A 17,047-nucleotide genomic window follows, 5' to 3' on the forward strand; every position below is an offset into this window, starting at 1 on the left:
TTTTGTGGGTGGAGCCTGTTCGCTCATTTCTAGACCGATAGCTCTACTACTCCAGTTACAAACCCAGAAAACGCCTGGTTCCGTAAACCTCATCTCAAAGCTCAGGCTAGGTCAAACTGGAACTTAGCCTGCCACTACGGGCGGCTGCTACGTACGCCACGTGGGTGCCGACTTCTTGAAAGCGATGTGCGATGTGGACGTAGTGAGCCGAGAGCTGGTAGCTTCGTATGCACTGTGCTTTCGGCGCTTCGTTCGCGTTGAAGCGAGTCGCAGCACGAAGGGGAATTCGTTCGCTGCAGTTGCCGCGCCAAGCGTTACGCGTTTGTAGATGTGATGGTTGCTTATGGTGCCGAGCAGCCCCCCCTCCCCCCCCCCCCCCATTTCTGTGTCCTTGCCTGAAGCCCCGAAGCGAGCAAAACCGTGCTATCGCTCGGCAAGCGTAGTTTAACCGCGTTCCACCACGACAAATTTTTTAGGTTGTTACCAACTATAGAGGTTGAATCGCCTTCCAACTGCTTTTATACAGTAAACGCAGTGTCCGAAAACTCTGCGAAGTTTTTCTATAGTCTAATAAACAAAAAAAGAAAACACTCTTTCTCTTTTTATTTCCTGTAGTCACACTAAAAGGCACACTAGGAGGAAGATTCTTTCACAGATATTCAAGAAACACTTTTACAAAAAACAGCGCAGATACCTTGAGAATCTAGCGCGGTTGTTAGGTACATAGACTATAATAAATGCGTTTCTGTAGGTTCTGTACAGAACCGCTGCACAGTACGAGGCTACAATTTTTTTTTTTTTTAGCGAGACATACCAAAGCTTCTTACTTGGTGTCACACAGGACAAGCTTTGAGCAAAACTGCAAAGAAACTTTCGACAAAGCTTGGTAATTTAAGCAACAACCCAACGCTTCCACATAGCTGTTGAGGTAGACGACGACGAAGTTTTACAGCGAAGCTGCTTATGGCTAGGCTTCCGTGCATTTTTCGTGTGCGTGTGCAAAAACCATGGGCCGATCCTAAAGATAGTGCAGAAAGGGTCCAAGCGCAATGGCACATACCGCCTGTGGACTCTGGTTAGTGGGCTCCGGGACCTTTAACGCGCCCTTGAACTACCCTTGTCACAGCTTGTATCGTAATCTGTATCTAATCTGCTCAGCATGCAGCGCTCTGTGTTCATGGCACGATACGCCCCCATGTGATAAGGGCGTTACCCGCCTATTCACAACGTGTATAAAACCAGTGCTGAATAAACGCTGGGTCTCACTTTTGCCCAGCAAGTGACACACGACGTGTCGTCCTCTGCTCCACTCGATGCATGGTGTCAGAAGTGGGGTAGCATGGCAATGCACTTCCTGCACGACGCGTGAAGACCAGCGATCCTGTGGCGGAAAATGGATTTCCTCAAAGCACCGGAGCCGCTCCTTACAACAGGCGACCTGCGCAAGAACTGGCAGCTCTTCAAACAAAGGTTTGAAATTTTCCTCACGGCGTCAGAGGGCGCAGAAAAGCCTCGGACTGAGTCCAAGAAGACAGCGTTGCTTTTGAGCGTCGCGGGCGCAGAGGCCATTGAAGTCTTTAACACCTTCCCGTTTGCAGCAGGCGAGAAGAACGACGACTATGCCACAGTGGTGAAAAAATTTGATGAGTATTGCATTGCACAGACCAATGAGGTTCACGAGCGGTATATGTTCAGGAGAAGAATCCAAGCTGCTGGCGAACCAGTGGAGCATTTCTTACGAGACCTGAAGAATCAAGCACGTGCTTGCAACTTTGGAGCTTTGGCGGAATCGATGGTCAGGGACCAAATTGTGTTCGGGATAAATGACGACACGGTACGTGAAAAGCTCCTCAGGGACAACAACTTGACCCTGCAGAAGGCAGAACAAGCCTGTAAAGCAGCTGAAGCATCAGCAACTCACAAGGAAATGTGGAACCAGGAACACCAAGTGCATCCTATCAGCAGGACTAGCACGAGCCGCGAAAACCGAGAACAGACACGTTATGACTGCCGAAACTGCGGCGGAAAACACTCCCCAAGAAGGTGCCCTGCTTTTGGAAAAACGTGCCGGAGATGTCAGCGGAAAAACCACTTTGCCAGATGTTGTAAAGCGACGGCAGTTGTTGGCGAGTTGCAAAGCGGCCAAGACGATTTCGAGATTCTCGACGTATCCGCAAAGAATGTGTCCAGCAAGCATGACTGGACGGTGGAAGTCCAAATCAAGAACGTGGCAGTTCAGTTAAAGGTTGACACGGGATCGCAGGCAAATTTGTTGCCTTATGGATTATACGCCAAAATGAACCCACAGCCGCCCCTGTACCCCAGCAGCGCGATTTTACGCTCCTACGGCGGAGATGTAATCAAACACATTGGCGTCATGCGGGCCGAAGTCTCTTTAAATGGTTGCATTGCCATGCTGAGCTTTTTCGTGGCACGAAAGGGGCGCCAAGCAATCCTAGGACTTGAGGCGAGTGAACGCCTGGGACTGATTTCACGCGTGAACAGCGTGTCGCAAAACAGCTCTGAAGAAGTGGTTGCCAGCTTTCGTCACCTTTTCACTGGCACCGGCTGCGTCAAACGAGTATACCACATGGTGCTTCGCAAGGACGCCACGCCAGTGGTTCAGAGACCTCGTCGAGTGCCACTGGCTTTAGAGGAGCCACTTCGGGAGGAGTTGTCACGTATGGAACAAGCCGGAATAATTGCAAAAGTCACTGAGCCAACAGACTGGGTGAGTCCCCTTGTTATCGTACGAAAGAAAGACGGGAAGCTGCGAGTCTGCATGGACCCCAGGAAAATAAATGAGTGCCTCAAGCGCGAGCACTACGCGATGCCGAGGCGGGAAGACATAGAGGCCGAGCTGGCCGGCGCAAGAGTATTCACTCGCCTAGATGCAAACGCAGGGTTTCACCAAATTCCCTTAGATGACGAGACGTCTAGGATATGCACTTTTGCGACACCCTTCGGCCGCTATCGATTTTTGCGACTGCCTTTCGGAATATCATCAGCGTCCGAAGTATTTCAGCAAACCCTAAGTGAAATTTTTGACGCGCTTCCTGGCGTTAGAGTGTATGTCGATGACATACTCGTGTGGGGCAATTCCCAACAAGAGCACGACCAACGTCTAAGATCAGCGCTAGAAGCGGCAGAACGTGCGGGCCTTACGTTCAATCCAGCAAAGTGCGAGTTTGGCGTTCAACAAATTGAATTCCTGGGCGACGTAATAAACGAAGAAGGAATCCGTCCAAATGCATCCCATGTTGAGTGCATGTTGCAGATGGCACCCCCTAGTGATAAACTAGCAGTTCAACGCATGCTGGGTGTCGTGAACTATTTTGGAAAGTTTTTGCCAACACTAGCAGAAAGGACAACGCTTCTCAGAAGCTTGCTAAAAAAAGACACTGTTTTCGAATGGTCGGCAAATCACGAAAAAGAGTGGAGAGCGCTGTGCGACAGCCTTAGCAAGCAGCCCTTGCTATCAGTTTTTGACCCTGAAAAAGAAACCAGGTTATCATGCGATGCGTCACAAAACGGAATCGGTGCTGCCTTGCTGCAGTATCACAACGGTGCATGGAAACCGGTTGCGTACGCCTCCAGAGTGCTTACTGATACGCAGCAACGCTATTCACAAATTGAAAAGGAAGCAATGGCCATAGTTTTCGGCTGCGAGAAATTTCACCATTTCATGTATGGGCGGAAGGTTGTCGTTGAGACTGACCATCGTCCGTTGATCTCCATATCACAGAAGGCGATCGGTGACATGCCGCCAAGACTGCAGCGATTTTTTTTGCGTCTGCTATGCTATGACATTTTAATGCATTATGTTCCAGGAAAACAGCTCCTACTGGCGGACATGCTGTCCAGGGCTTCCGTTAAGGGCGCAGCAGATAACGCAGACAACAACAACGACGACGTCGAAGTGCACGCAGTAAGTGTGGTTGATTCTCTTGTCAGCGAAACCATGTGGAAAGAACTGGCTTCCGAGACACGAAAGGACACGCAGCTCGCCGCTGTGCTAAAGCACCTGGAGAACGGGCAACCAATTGAAGGACCGTTCAAGCCTTTTGCCGCTGAGCTATCGGAAGTAAAAGGGGTTCTCTTGAAAGGCTGTAAGATTGTCATTCCGGCCAGTATGAGGCGCGATATGTTGGCCAGAACTCAAGGCCACATGGGAATTAACAAGTGCAAAGAAAGGGCACGGCGCCTGGTGTTCTGGCCAGGAATGAACACTGATATCGAGACGTTTGCACAGGCATGTTCTGTATGTAAAAAGTACGCTTACAAGTTGCCGCAAGAGCCTTTGATTATGCGTCCGGTTCCAGACCAACCATGGTACCGCGTCGGCATGGACATTTTTAGCCACGCAGGTCGGTCCTACTTGTGTGTTTATGATGCCCTATCGAATTTTCCCGAAGTCCAACAGCTCGTAGACACTTCAGCAAAAACTACTGTAGATGCAGCAAGTGCCATATTTTCCAGATATGGCATACCTGTAGAGGTATGCACTGATAACGGGCCTCAGTTTTCCAGTAGAGAATTTGCCATGTTCTCAAAAGTGTACGATTTCAAACACGTGACCTCAAGCCCGTATTTTCCCCGCTCCAACGGACTCGCCGAAAAGGGGGTACAAGTAGTCAAGAGAATCTTGAAGAAAACAACTGAAGCTAAACAAGACTTTTGGCTTGGTCTTCTCGCTTACAGGTCAACTCCACTGGAATGCGGCTGGTCACCAGCCGAAATATTACAGGGACGCTCGCTGCGAACAACTCTACCAACCGTTCAGGTCGGACAAAGCCGGCGGGTTGACAAACGCCAGCAAACAGACTACTCAAGAGGGCCACTCGCACCGCTCAACAACGGCGAAACGGTCAGAATAAAAGACAGCTCATCATGGAGAAGAAAGGCTCGGGTTCTTCAGTCGTCTGGTCAACCAAGGTCATACGTTGTCATGACGGAAGACGGGCAACTCTTGCGACGCAACCGCGAGCATCTGCTGCCAACCAGAGAATCTTTTCGTCTTAGCGGTCCTCCTCACGACGACGAAGGTGTTTTTCAAGAATACGCTGCCCCTGCCAGCACACAACACGACCCAGAGGCGGCGCAAAACCCAAACAGCACAGCGAGCATTGTGCCGACAGTTCCGCAACAAGCAGCTGCTCCAAGGACTACAAGACAACGCAGACCACCTCGGCGCTTAATGTATGACGCGAACTTTCAACAAGTGCCGTGACTGTATTCAGTGCTCTGATCTTTGCTGTAGTTTTGGATGTGCAGTGATTCTTTAACTTTCTTTTTGTTCTCCCGAGCTAAAAGCGCTCCTTGTCCTAAGTTTTTTTTTTTTTTTCGTTACGAAGGGGGATGTATCGTAATCTGTATCTAATCTGCTCAGCATGCAGCGCTCTGTGTTCATGGCACGATACGCCCCCATGTGATAAGGGCGTTACCCGCCTATTCACAACGTGTATAAAACCAGTGCTGAATAAACGCTGGGTCTCACTTTTGCCCAGCAAGTGACACACGACGTGTCGTCGTCTGCTCCACTCGATGCACAGCTGGGACCGAAAGAGGTCCCAGGTATAAGGGTAAGAACAGAAATTTTACGATCGGATCTTAGCCCAAAAGGCCGACCCGGGTGGGCCATGCCTATGTCGTCATAGCCGACGTTCATTTCCTTTCGCTGTCCCGTGGTGGCGGTCCCGTCGAAACATCACGCGTGTCTAGTTTCCTCCGGCTCATCGGGGCGGCGGTTCCGTCGTCCACGTGAATAAATGTTTGCGCATACCTTTCATCATGATGACCACCCAGCAAGACAATAAATGAGCTCGCGCCTTCGTTGAAAATTTTGTGTCACCTCTGTGTCGTGTGCTAAAGACTTTCGCTAGTCATCCACCTTCACAGAGTGGATTGGCTCATTATTTTGTATGATTATATTTTCATGACTTTGCACAAATGTTGCATGAACACCACTCCTCTCATAATGACGCCGTGGCTCTTACGTCTATCTCTAGCAGCAGTGGTTCGAAAGCATCGCTTCAGTTTTTTTTTATGTCAACGTTGCTCCACAGTTTGTGTAATATCTTTTCGTTTAGAAAAGAGTTTTCGCCGGGACAGGGCGCATACTTTGGCGAAGCCTTTTTCTTCGTCATAGCAGCCGGATCACAGGAACACTTCATTGTTAAGAGCAGTGCTTCTACCAAAACGTCGCTTCCGCAGATCAGGACGGGCGGCTAGGCCTAGAGTGGACGCACCGCGCCCCGACAGAGGGCAGCCAAGAACATACAGCTTTAGTTGATCGCCGCTCACCGGGCGCAATTTCACCGGTTTATTGCTCGGCAGTGGCCAAGTCTTGAAGAGATAAATCGAGGCGCAGTGAGAACTATCACCGCACTTTCTCTTCATGCAACTATTCCAATTCTACAAAAGCACCCACAGTTTAACACTACCTCTGAGCTCATGACTCAACGAGTGGAGACGTCGACAATTCTTTTCTTCTCAACGTCGACATTTCTCAACGTCGACATTTCTTTTATTCTTCGCTGTTTGTCGCTTCGAACAATTTTAGCAAGAATACTTGACGTTTTTGCCACGTCTAATAAAATCCTGCCTTCAGAACAAGTTAACGCAAGTAAAATTTGTAACTTTTCTTTTTGGGCCCACTCAGAAAGAGACTACATTGCGTCCGCGTCAAGGTGACGTCACACTCTGCGTCTTCTTTATAAAAGCTTACGACATCATCATATATCACTTGGAACGTCACCTAGAAGGACATTTTATTTCTCAGTTCATTGCCCTTTTTGTAATACTTAAGATAGTAATGTGTATAATATTTTTGCAAAGCAACATATTGTGCTGAAGGGAGAGCGGATGAATAAATACACCGTATGTCACGTTAGCCAAGCTGTTCAACGAAGAAAAGAGTTTAAAAATAAAACGGTTCAAGATACAGGCACGAGAACTACGGTATTAGTTTGTCACACGTCTTACAACCGAATACCAGAAGTCTTATAACTATCTAATCTTCTTTATTTTTTTACAGAAGAGCTTGCTGGTATTATCTGCGGCACCCTATAGAGTCCCTTGTTAAAATTTTCCAACATTCCCGCACTTGCCCTTTAGTAAAGAGAATGCTGGACTTCTGTACGTATCGCATTTGACAAATGAAGCATCACATCTGTGTTCTGAATGCTCAATGAAGGCTGAATGTCCCAAGAAGCCCGCTGCTTGAAAGAATAAACATTTGGTAGTCAGTCAGCGCTGTTGACTGTTCATTTGTTACGTCCTGTTTGTTCATTACAGCGAAGCTGTTTACCTCTTGGCCCCGTACGCGTCACCCGCATGCGCTCCCAAGGGGGTGCACCGTGGGCGGCTTGCGTCCGTATCGTGGACAGGAATGGATACGATACGATTGGACAGCGCCTGTGCACGTGTCTTGCGCTTCTGTGGTTATAACCTCACGGGCGTCGAAGGTGCCGGCGCGGCTGCAGCAGCGGTTGCGACAGATGCATAAGAAGTGCGGTGACCGCGGCTGCGCTTGTGTCGGTGTAGCGTGGTGCCGTACGAAAAAAAAAATGTATGATTTCATAATTTACGCAGCCCATGTATGCAGCTTAAATAGCTTCGCTGGTAATCCGTCCCCGTATGAATGCTGTGACCTCACGAATTGTTCTTTCTTTTTCTTTTTTTTTTTTGGCTGTTTCTGTTCAAGTCATGAACCAACCAGCCCAGGCGCGTACGCTTCTGTACTCCACTTTGCAGATATTCCCTGGGAGCAGGACTTCAAGTGGCCCTCTGACGCATCTCCCTCATTCTTTCTCTTTCTCTCTCTCTCTCCTAAGATCAATCCCCACAGATCAGCGCAATTTGCTGAACTACAGCACAAGCTAAACTGATGGGAAAGGAGGCAGTCGTCAATATTTAGCCGAGCTGAAACTTGCAATGTTTTCCTATGAGTTCGTCTTGGAAAACAAATGTTACACTATTCATGGCTTTGGTTGCAAACTTTCCATCGTGGCTTCGCCACTTTTGTCTGAAGCTCGTGTGTTGAGATAAAGCAGCGTGACAACCTCAGCGACTCCACCGATGCTACAAAAACTGCAGAAAACTGCACCTGAAGAGCGTAGTTACACCCCTGGCTACCATGGTTGGCTCGTGCCTGCGCTGCAACTTACTTATAAACTGGCAACTAGGTTATAGAATTCAAATGAAGCAAGTGGTGAAATGTGAAATGAGTGCGTCGTAAGAAACGGGAGGACGGAAATGGCTATGGCAGTCCACATACATCCCTACAATTAGTTATGCTTTCTTCACGGTGGGATATATTGTTGCGCACGCATCTGCGAATGTGTATATCAATAGATACCGCGCGAAACAGTGCAAGCCTTGCTATACATATTATTGCACATCTGCCGATGCTACATCAGCAAATATGTATATGCTTGTATATGGGTTCCTGGGCTTACTCAAGCTATAAAAAGCAACGTTTAGCCCAGGAACATTCCTTTCTCGGTGAAGATGCCGCAGTCGAATAGAAATAAATGTTTCGCTCTCACTCTCTCCAAAAAAAACAAGATTGAATTTCATTGAAATTTTATTAATAGCAATGTGCGTGGCCAGATATGAATGGCTTACCCACGCATTGCACCTGATCTCTAAACTAGAACAAAGATAAAAGCACTTCAACGATTTCTATACCACCGACTTCGGAGGGCTAGAATCGCCTTTCCGAATGAACCATTTTCCATGCAAGACATTTTTCATTAAAGTGAATTACTAGCTGGCGTTGTACAACCTACATTTTGCTCTTAGTAGTGTATTTCAGAATTCCCCCACTCCCCTCGGTAATGACTTCGGGTCTTGAGAGTACTAGTACACTAAATGAAATTAAACAATGCCAAGATAAAGAAACTAGTGTCAGAATAGGAAAGAGAAAGAAGGGACGTTTATCCACTTTTCCACCGCCAGGAAGCGCCACCATCACTTGTTTAACCACCTGCTTCTTGGCCAATCACCGTAGTAGGTACACATCGTAATATAGGAAGCAAGCAAGTTACCGCGCTCCGAACTCCAAAGCCACACACTAGAATGCGCTCGGTCGCGACGCCTTTGGAGCGTAGCTTAACTGTTATTTTAGGCGACTCCGCCCAGGAACACCAACGTGCCATCTGACGCGTGTTATTTCGGTTCCGTATCCGCTATCGCGTTTCGCGCGCTTTGTGAACATGGCACCGCTGGCAATCTCGCTGCAGTTCTTGATGGACGATGACAAGCTCCAGCAACCCTACGCGCATCGGCGGATGCAATGCTGTTCGCGCTGCTATCAGAGGTGGCGCACTACGAATTCTTTCTGCGCCATGGTATGCCGACTGTAATATATCTCATTGCAGATCGCAGGAAGGCGGAAGTCTTGCTGATTCGAGGTGTTCAGATTTATAGGGACAACCGAAGAACGACTTGTTGGTGACGTGCCAGTGAGTCTGAAAAGCATAAATCGTGCAGTGATTTGCTTGTTTTGCGCGAAACAAGAGTGCGAATGCGAAACCAAAGGGCGCGTGCAACACGCCAGCTGCGCTTTAAAAGTGTGAAAATGCTAGGACGACGGAAAGACGTCGCCTTGCTGAAAGCCAGAGCAGGTGTGAGTTGCTTCGCACCATCTCGAAGGCGGGAGCGCGTAGAGCTGGTAGAGCGCGCTCTCTTATCGCGCACCAAAGGCTCTTTTCAACCGTGGAGTTTACTTAGAGCATATTCTACCGACTGGGGCACACTCGAACTCTTTAAACTTAACGCGCCCATTGAACAAAGTTTCTTTTGCAATATCGGAAGCAGATTGCGCAAGCGCGTCAACGAATGTTTACTACAACCGATACTACAAGAAAGAGTGCTAATACTTCCCTTGTCGGACCGCTGCTGTGCACTTCAAGCTTCCACCTTGCGTGAGTACAGTCTGCGTTGTTTGGACGAAACAGTGCAACAGATTTACCGAGTGTAGCGGTTATGCTGCGGAGACGTCTAGCAATTTTTAAAGATTGCTTGCGGCCGATAACACTGTTCTAGTCCTTGGGCTGATGTACCCGAAGAAGGGGACATTACTTGCAAGAGAAATCGAAACACATATTCAAGCAATTAACAAAAATGTGCTCATTAAGTTTTGACTAATTACCGTACAGTACATATTGCAAGTTACAAATTGTAGCCGCTGACACTGCAAGGCATAACTAGAGATTGGATTGGATTGGAGCCAACTTTATTTGTGCCTGCAGTTGGGAGAGAGAGAGAAACAACTTTTGTAGTGAGCTCTTAGTGACGGTTGGAGCGTGCTGGCACCAGATGGGGTGGAACCTTCTTCTCAGGTCCCATATGTGTCCAGCAGTTCCTGGCCCCTAGCCGCCAGCGCGAGCTGGGTCGGTAGGTCGGGGCTGGACAACAAGGTCTCCCATCGCTCGGAGGGGGGGGGGGGGGGGAGGGGGGGCTGGGGTTGGGCGCTCGCACGCCCCGACGAGGGCCTACGTCATCCACGAAGTCGCCGTTACTCGGCTCGGGTCTCCGCTCACCGTTGCCGTCCCGCTGGGTCCCTGCCTTTCGAGCGCCCCGAGTACCTGCTGGACGGCCCAGAGCTGTTCGTCTTGGTCGTAGCTCTTCGCGGCTGCCTCGAGCCGCGGTGGGATCGTTCTTGATTTTGCTTCTTCTGAATTTTTAACGCAGTCCCAAAAGATGTGCGTGTAATCTGCCGTCTCCCTCCGGCAGACTCTGCACTTATCGGTCGGATATGTCTCTGGGTACATGCGATGCATCAGTCCCGGGCTCGGTAGCGATCCGGTCTGGAGCTGTCTCAGTAGTACCGCCTCCACTCGAGCCTTAGGTGCGGGGGTGGGAGAGTTCTGCGAGCCAGGCGGTAGGCCTTCGGGATTTCGTTGTAGTCCGCCATGCGGTCCTTGGTTCCGAACCACGTCGGTCGGTCTGTCGCCGAGCCGCGGTTGGTTAGAGCTCGCGCCGCTGGGTGTGCCGTCTCATTGTGGTTCTCATTGCGTTCCGACGCGTCGCCCGCGTACGCCGGTAACCACTTGAGTCATACTTTTCTTTCTAGCTTGTAGTTTGGCCGCTCGCAGTACGCGCTCGGCCTCCCTGCAGATTCGGCCTTTGGCGAAGTTTCGCACCGCCTGTCTCGAGTCACTCAGCACCGTGTGGCAGTCTGCGTCGGCGATGGCCAGGGCGATGGCTACCTCCTCCGCTTGTTCCGCTCCTGCGCTTCTCACGCTCGCTGCCGTCCTCGTGGCGCCTCTATGACGACCGCTGCGAAGGCGTTCCTTTGGTATTCGGCCACGTCCACGTACCGCGCGTGCTCGTCGTCGGTGTGCTGGTCGATGAGAGCCTTGGTCCTCATCGCTCTTCTTCCCTTGTTGAACTCGGGATTCATGTTCTTCGATATGGGGTCGACTCTGGTCTGGCGTCGGACCTCTTCGGGGACGGGAAACTTCATCTCCACCTCGTTCGAGCGTCCTATTCCCAGGTCGTCCAGTATCTTCCTCCCGGCTTTGGTCATGGACAGCCGCTCCAATTGAGAGATCCGTTGCGCTTCTGTTATTTCTTCGATCGTATTGTGTATCCTGAGTTGTAGAAAGCGGGTCGTCCCAAGTCTCCAAGCTCAACATGGGCGAAAGATCCTACAACTACATCAAGGACTTCCTCACAGACAGGACCGCCGAGCTACGATCAGGCGAGCAGGCGAGCAGGCGATCTACAGACGCAAGAGTAGAAGCTCGCGAGCACAGGCACACCGCAGGGATCGGTCATTTCGCCGATGCTGATCAACCTGATAATGATCACATAATTACCATATCTGTTAATTAGTCGATCACGCATTTCAATTTCGCATGAATATAATGTCCGCCTGTTTGAGTAACCCAGATGAAGGATTAGAATTGTGCTATCCGCCACGGGTGATATTTAAAATGGTTTCGCACTCCAGCCTTCGAGCGCCAGCTATTGGGTCGATGCTTCGCATTATGAACGCAACTGAAAGTTTTAAAAATTATTATGAAGAGATTTTCTGATAAACAAAAATAAACGCGGAGACAAACGAATGCAGTAAGGCGCCATTCGGCTACGCCATGTTTTTAAACCTCAACGGCGTCAGGCGCATTTACCTTCTCAATGAAAGGATCGGAGAAATTCGGCATGTGCTTTATTTCTTCATTTCTAATCAACGCGCGTACACACTCCACAGCAGGCAACAGTTTTCTTTCGAGCACGCTTTCTCGAGCACTGACACTCGCTCATTTAGCTACTTTCACAAACACGAAGTACGCACAGCGAGCGTGTAAACGCGCAATCCGGCTTCATTGAATCAACAGAGGTACCACTGAAACGTGTTTGCCGCATAATGCAAACGAGAAGGTTGCTTGGGGTTGGGCAATGGGGGTGACAGTGAGCAAGAGATCCACGCAACCCTGTTCTTCTCGGTGTGCAAACAAGCCCCATTTTAAGATTCGGGGTGATGTTGCGGCCTGAACGCATTACGTTCTTCTGGTGGCGTTTTACAAATGTCATAACCCCCGCTTGTACGCCGCAACTTTCGTCGCTTCGCAATTCGGAGAACTGCGAAGACTCCCACGTGTAAACAAAGCTGCCGCTGATTTCCCGATGGATATTGAGAAACATCCGGCCTCGTATGCTTCGTGCAGCCTCGAGTTCGTTTCGCGAACGTAAACACTTACTAGTGCATAGCCTGCCGAGCGCTTCCGAAAATTGAAGCGGGGTGAGCGCTCGCGGAGCTATGCTTTCAGGCTAGTAGTGTGATAAAGGAAACTTTGTGTTCGAAACCTAACAAGGCCTCGCAATTCTCGAATCACCGAAATGCGTTTGCGCGCCAATTTCAAACCACCTGGCTGTTGTTTATGTTTCTGATTCATAGTTTTCAAGGTTAGAACGTAGGTGAGAACAAGCTGACATCGTAGTAAACATTTCCTTGTCTTCGCCAAGACCTTCCGTGGTCGCTCGGTTAGCTCAATGCAGACAGGCATTCTGGGTGTTCTCTCTGTGCCGGTTGCGAATGCAACCCGCAATTGTACCACACACTTGATAAAGCACTTCCTCGTTGGGGGGGTGCCAAATTCCGCATGCCGCGCCATTATTCTCCTTCGCCGTACACTACGGAGTGTGGCTGAGATAACGAAGTTTGAAAACACGGTTGTTTCGTTTCCTTCTCGCTCAAACTGTACGTCAGGTGGCGACAGTACACATTTGACTTCTTTCTTCGTTTTGTCAATGCGGCCGCATCTCGTCCACAACCAGATTTCCGCAATAGGAAATGACCAGCATATTGTAATGATATTGGTTAAGGACATCGTTACCGTATAGCACTCTAAACGTATCTAGCCAAGTCCCGATCAGGATGACGACATCATCTTTACTATAGTGACGGTGATCAAATATGAATGTTTGGAGTAACGAAGGCACCGTAGTAGGTTTCGAAAAGAAGCTTTTGCCCCTGAAATTTATATATCCTGCCGATTGTGCCACTGCAAGATTTTCCCCCTTTAGTACAACGTTAACTAAACACAGGTCGTTGGAAATGCGTTACTGTCTTCCTGAACGGTGGTCTCTCATCCGTGTAGGGAATAGTGTAGAGTAGAGAGCCGGTTTTACAACGGCTCTCGTTCGTAAGTGCCCTTTGCCATTGGCCGGCCACCTTCACTAATAGAATGTGCAGCATAATGATTCACTGGAATTTTCTATTACGAAGAATACGCGCCCCTCTCTCTCGCTTTTTTTTTTTTTACTCTGCCTCATTCTTCCTGAATATCAAGTGGTTGTTTGTATAGTGCTTTCCTAACTTTTGCGCCACCACTACGTCGACGAAGTGTGATCGGTAGACGCGAATCTTCTGTTTTCTTTTTCTTCTTGCTTTCTGGATATAACCGCATGTGATTGCCCCATGTTCGGTTCCGAACTAACGCGGAAGTTATAGCTGCAACTCCACGTTACGCTCATTCTTAGTCATCCCACTGGAGGCGAGATTTCGGAAGGGGTGGCGAGAACATTCCCTGATTGAAAGTTGTTTTATTCGGGTTATCAGCGCGAGGCCTCCTGCGGACGTGCTCTTTCATGCAAGTGCAATGACATACTAATGTCCTTCGCACTCTTCCCACACGTCCGCACACAACAGGAAGCAACTGACATCACTAGGTACTGCCTAATTCTGGTGAATGTGATATTTCATGCACTTTCATTGCCGTGCACTCAGTGGTTTAGCAGTAACGTAAAATTTTTTGATCCCAAGCTGCACACGAGTGCCTCACTATACATATGTGAATGGCGTGCATTCGATCACCACCCAGATAAGGAAAGCGTAGATGCGATATGTTATTTTCGCAAGTATCTCAAAGCGATTGTTCCTAACATATTTTACAGCTGTCTCACACTAACTCACTCACTTACTCACTTTACTTTACTCACTTACTTTACTTCCCCACCTACTTACTCGCTTACTTTACTTATGCACTTGCTTACTCACTTTACTTACTTACTCATTTACTTTGCTTGCTTACTTACTTACTTAACACACGTTACTTTGTTTTCTTACTTACTTACTTACTTACTTACTTACTTACTTACTTACTTACTCACTCACTTAACACACCTTCCTTTGTTTGCTTACTTACCTTAGTTATTTAACACACTTACTTTACTTACCCACCTCCTTACTCGCTTACTTTACTTACCCACTTGCTTACTCACTTTACTTACTTATTCATTTACATTAATCTTTGACATTGGAGAAGTGGCACACACCTGAATTCACTCACCATCGCTTGCTTTCCCTCGATCCCTCTATGCAACTGCGGCTGTTACCAGGTCTTCGGCGAAATGAGGAAACAGTGCTGTGCCGCTTACGTTTGGGCGTCGCATTCACAAATGCTTATGCATTTCTGATTGGAATGGCTGATAGCGCCGAGTGCAATGCCTGCGGTGTCGAGGAAACCATAGAACACCTACTGTGCTACTGCCCATCTTATGAAAATGAAAGGCAAGACCTCTGCACAGCTCTCCATCAGCTAGATGGAAAGCCGTTCACCTTGAACAAGATCTTGGGATCATGGCCTCGCATATCACAGCTACAAAAGGCCACAAAAGCGCTGCTGCGATATTTGAAAGCGACCGGATTGAGTCAGCGTCTGTGATCCGGACTGAGTGACCGACTGATATCTTCAGTGGACTTTCTCTCTCTTTCTTTTTAAATCTTTCGGTCCCCCTTTCCCTTTCCCCAGTGTAGGGTAGCCAACCGGGCTCAGTCCTGGTTAACCTCCCTACCTTTCATTTATCATTTTCTCTCTCTTTCTCTCTCTCTACATTGCTAACTTACTTACTTACTTACTTAACACACCTTACTTTGTTTCCTTACTTTAGTTACTTAACACACTTACTTTACTTACTTAACACAGTTACTTTACTTACTTACTTTACTCACTTACTTACGTAAAATACCTTACTTTGTTTCCTTACTTTACTTACTTACTTGCTTTACTCACTCACTCACTCAGTCTCACTCGCTTGCGTTTCGTTGCCTCTGTTTTTTTTTTTCTTTTTTTGCCCTTTATGTGCCGTCTTCATGACATTATTTCATAATAAGCCACGTACCGACCAGACCTTCAAGTGAACATAAGCGTTCGCTCGCTCGCTCGCTCGCTCGCTCGCTCGCTCGCTCGCTCGCTCGCTCGCTCGTTCGCTCGCTCGTTCGTTCGTTCGTTCGCTCGTTCGCTCGCTCGCTCGTTCGTTCGTTCGTTCGTTCGTTCGTTCGTTCGTTCGTTCGTTCGTTCGTTCGTTCGTTCGTTCGTTCGTTCGTTCGTTCGTTCGTTCGTTCGTTCGTTCGTTCGTTCGTTCGTTCGTTCGTTCGTTCGTTCGTTCGTTCGTTCGTTCGTTCGTTCGTTCGTTCGTTCGTTCGTTCGTTCGTTCGTTCGTTCGTTCGTTCGTTCGTTCGTTCGTTCGTTCGTTCGTTCGTTCGTTCGTTCGTTCGTTCGTTCGTTCGTTCGTTCGTTCGTTCGTTCGTTCGTTCGTTCGTTCGTTCGTTCGTTCGTTCGTTCGTTCGTTCGTTCGTTCGTTCGTTCGTTCGTTCGTTCGTTCGTTCGTTCGTTCGTTCGTTCGTTCGTTCGTTCGTTCGTTCGTTCGTTCGTTCGTTCGTTCGTTCGTTCGTTCGTTCGTTCGTTCGTTCGTTCGTTCGTTCGTTCGTTCGTTCGTTCGTTCGTTCGTTCGTTCGTTCGTTCGTTCGTTCGTTCGTTCGTTCGTTCGTTCGTTCGTTCGTTCGTTCGTTCGTTCGTTCGTTCGTTCGTTCGTTCGTTCGTTCGTTCGTTCGTTCGTTCGTTCGTTCGTTCGTTCGTTCGTTCGTTCGTTCGTTCGTTCGTTCGTTCGTTCGTTCGTTCGTTCGTTCGTTCGTTCGTTCGTTCGTTCGTTCGTTCGTTCGTTCGTTCGTTCGTTCGTTCGTTCGTTCGTTCGTTCGTTCGTTCGTTCGTTCGTTCGTTCGTTCGTTCGTTCGTTCGTTCGTTCGTTCGTTCGTTCGTTCGTTCGTTCGTTCGTTCGTTCGTTCGTTCGTTCGTTCGTTCGTTCGTTCGTTCGTTCGTTCGTTCGTTCGTTCGTTCGTTCGTTCGTTCGTTCGTTCGTTCGTTCGTTCGTTCGTTCGTTCGTTCGTTCGTTCGTTCGTTCGTTCGTTCGTTCGTTCGTTCGTTCGTTCGTTCGTTCGTTCGTTCGTTCGTTCGTTCGTTCGTTCGTTCGTTCGTTCGTTCGTTCGTTCGTTCGTTCGTTCGTTCGTTCGTTCGTTCGTTCGTTCGTTCGTTCGTTCGTTCGTTCGTTCGTTCGTTCGTTCGTTCGTTCGTTCGTTCGTTCGTTCGTTCGTTCGTTCGTTCGTTCGTTCGTTCGTTCGTTCGTTCGTTCGTTCGTTCGTTCGTTCGTTCGTTCGTTCGTTCGTTCGTTCGTTCGTTCGTTCGTTCGTTCGTTCGTTCGTTCGTTCGTTCGTTCGTTCGTTCGTTCGTTCGTTCGTTCGTTCGTTCGTTCGTTCGTT

At 48.7% G+C, this 17,047-nt stretch overlaps 1 protein-coding gene and 1 long non-coding RNA gene across 3 annotated transcripts in view; both read left to right on the forward strand.

Moving 5' to 3' along the window:
- LOC126530974 (uncharacterized) overlaps positions 1 to 17,047 on the forward strand; it is a 177,884-nt gene that overhangs the window by 27,214 nt on the left and 133,623 nt on the right. The window lies entirely within an intron of this gene.
- LOC140218499 (uncharacterized) lies at positions 3,816 to 5,521 on the forward strand. The gene is made up of 2 exons (XR_011894780.1): positions 3,816 to 3,928; positions 4,702 to 5,521. It is a non-coding gene; the product is annotated as an uncharacterized lncRNA (long non-coding RNA).

This window comes from Dermacentor andersoni, chromosome 5 (assembly GCF_023375885.2).
Source record: "Dermacentor andersoni chromosome 5, qqDerAnde1_hic_scaffold, whole genome shotgun sequence".
Classification (NCBI taxonomy): domain Eukaryota; kingdom Metazoa; phylum Arthropoda; class Arachnida; order Ixodida; family Ixodidae; genus Dermacentor; species Dermacentor andersoni.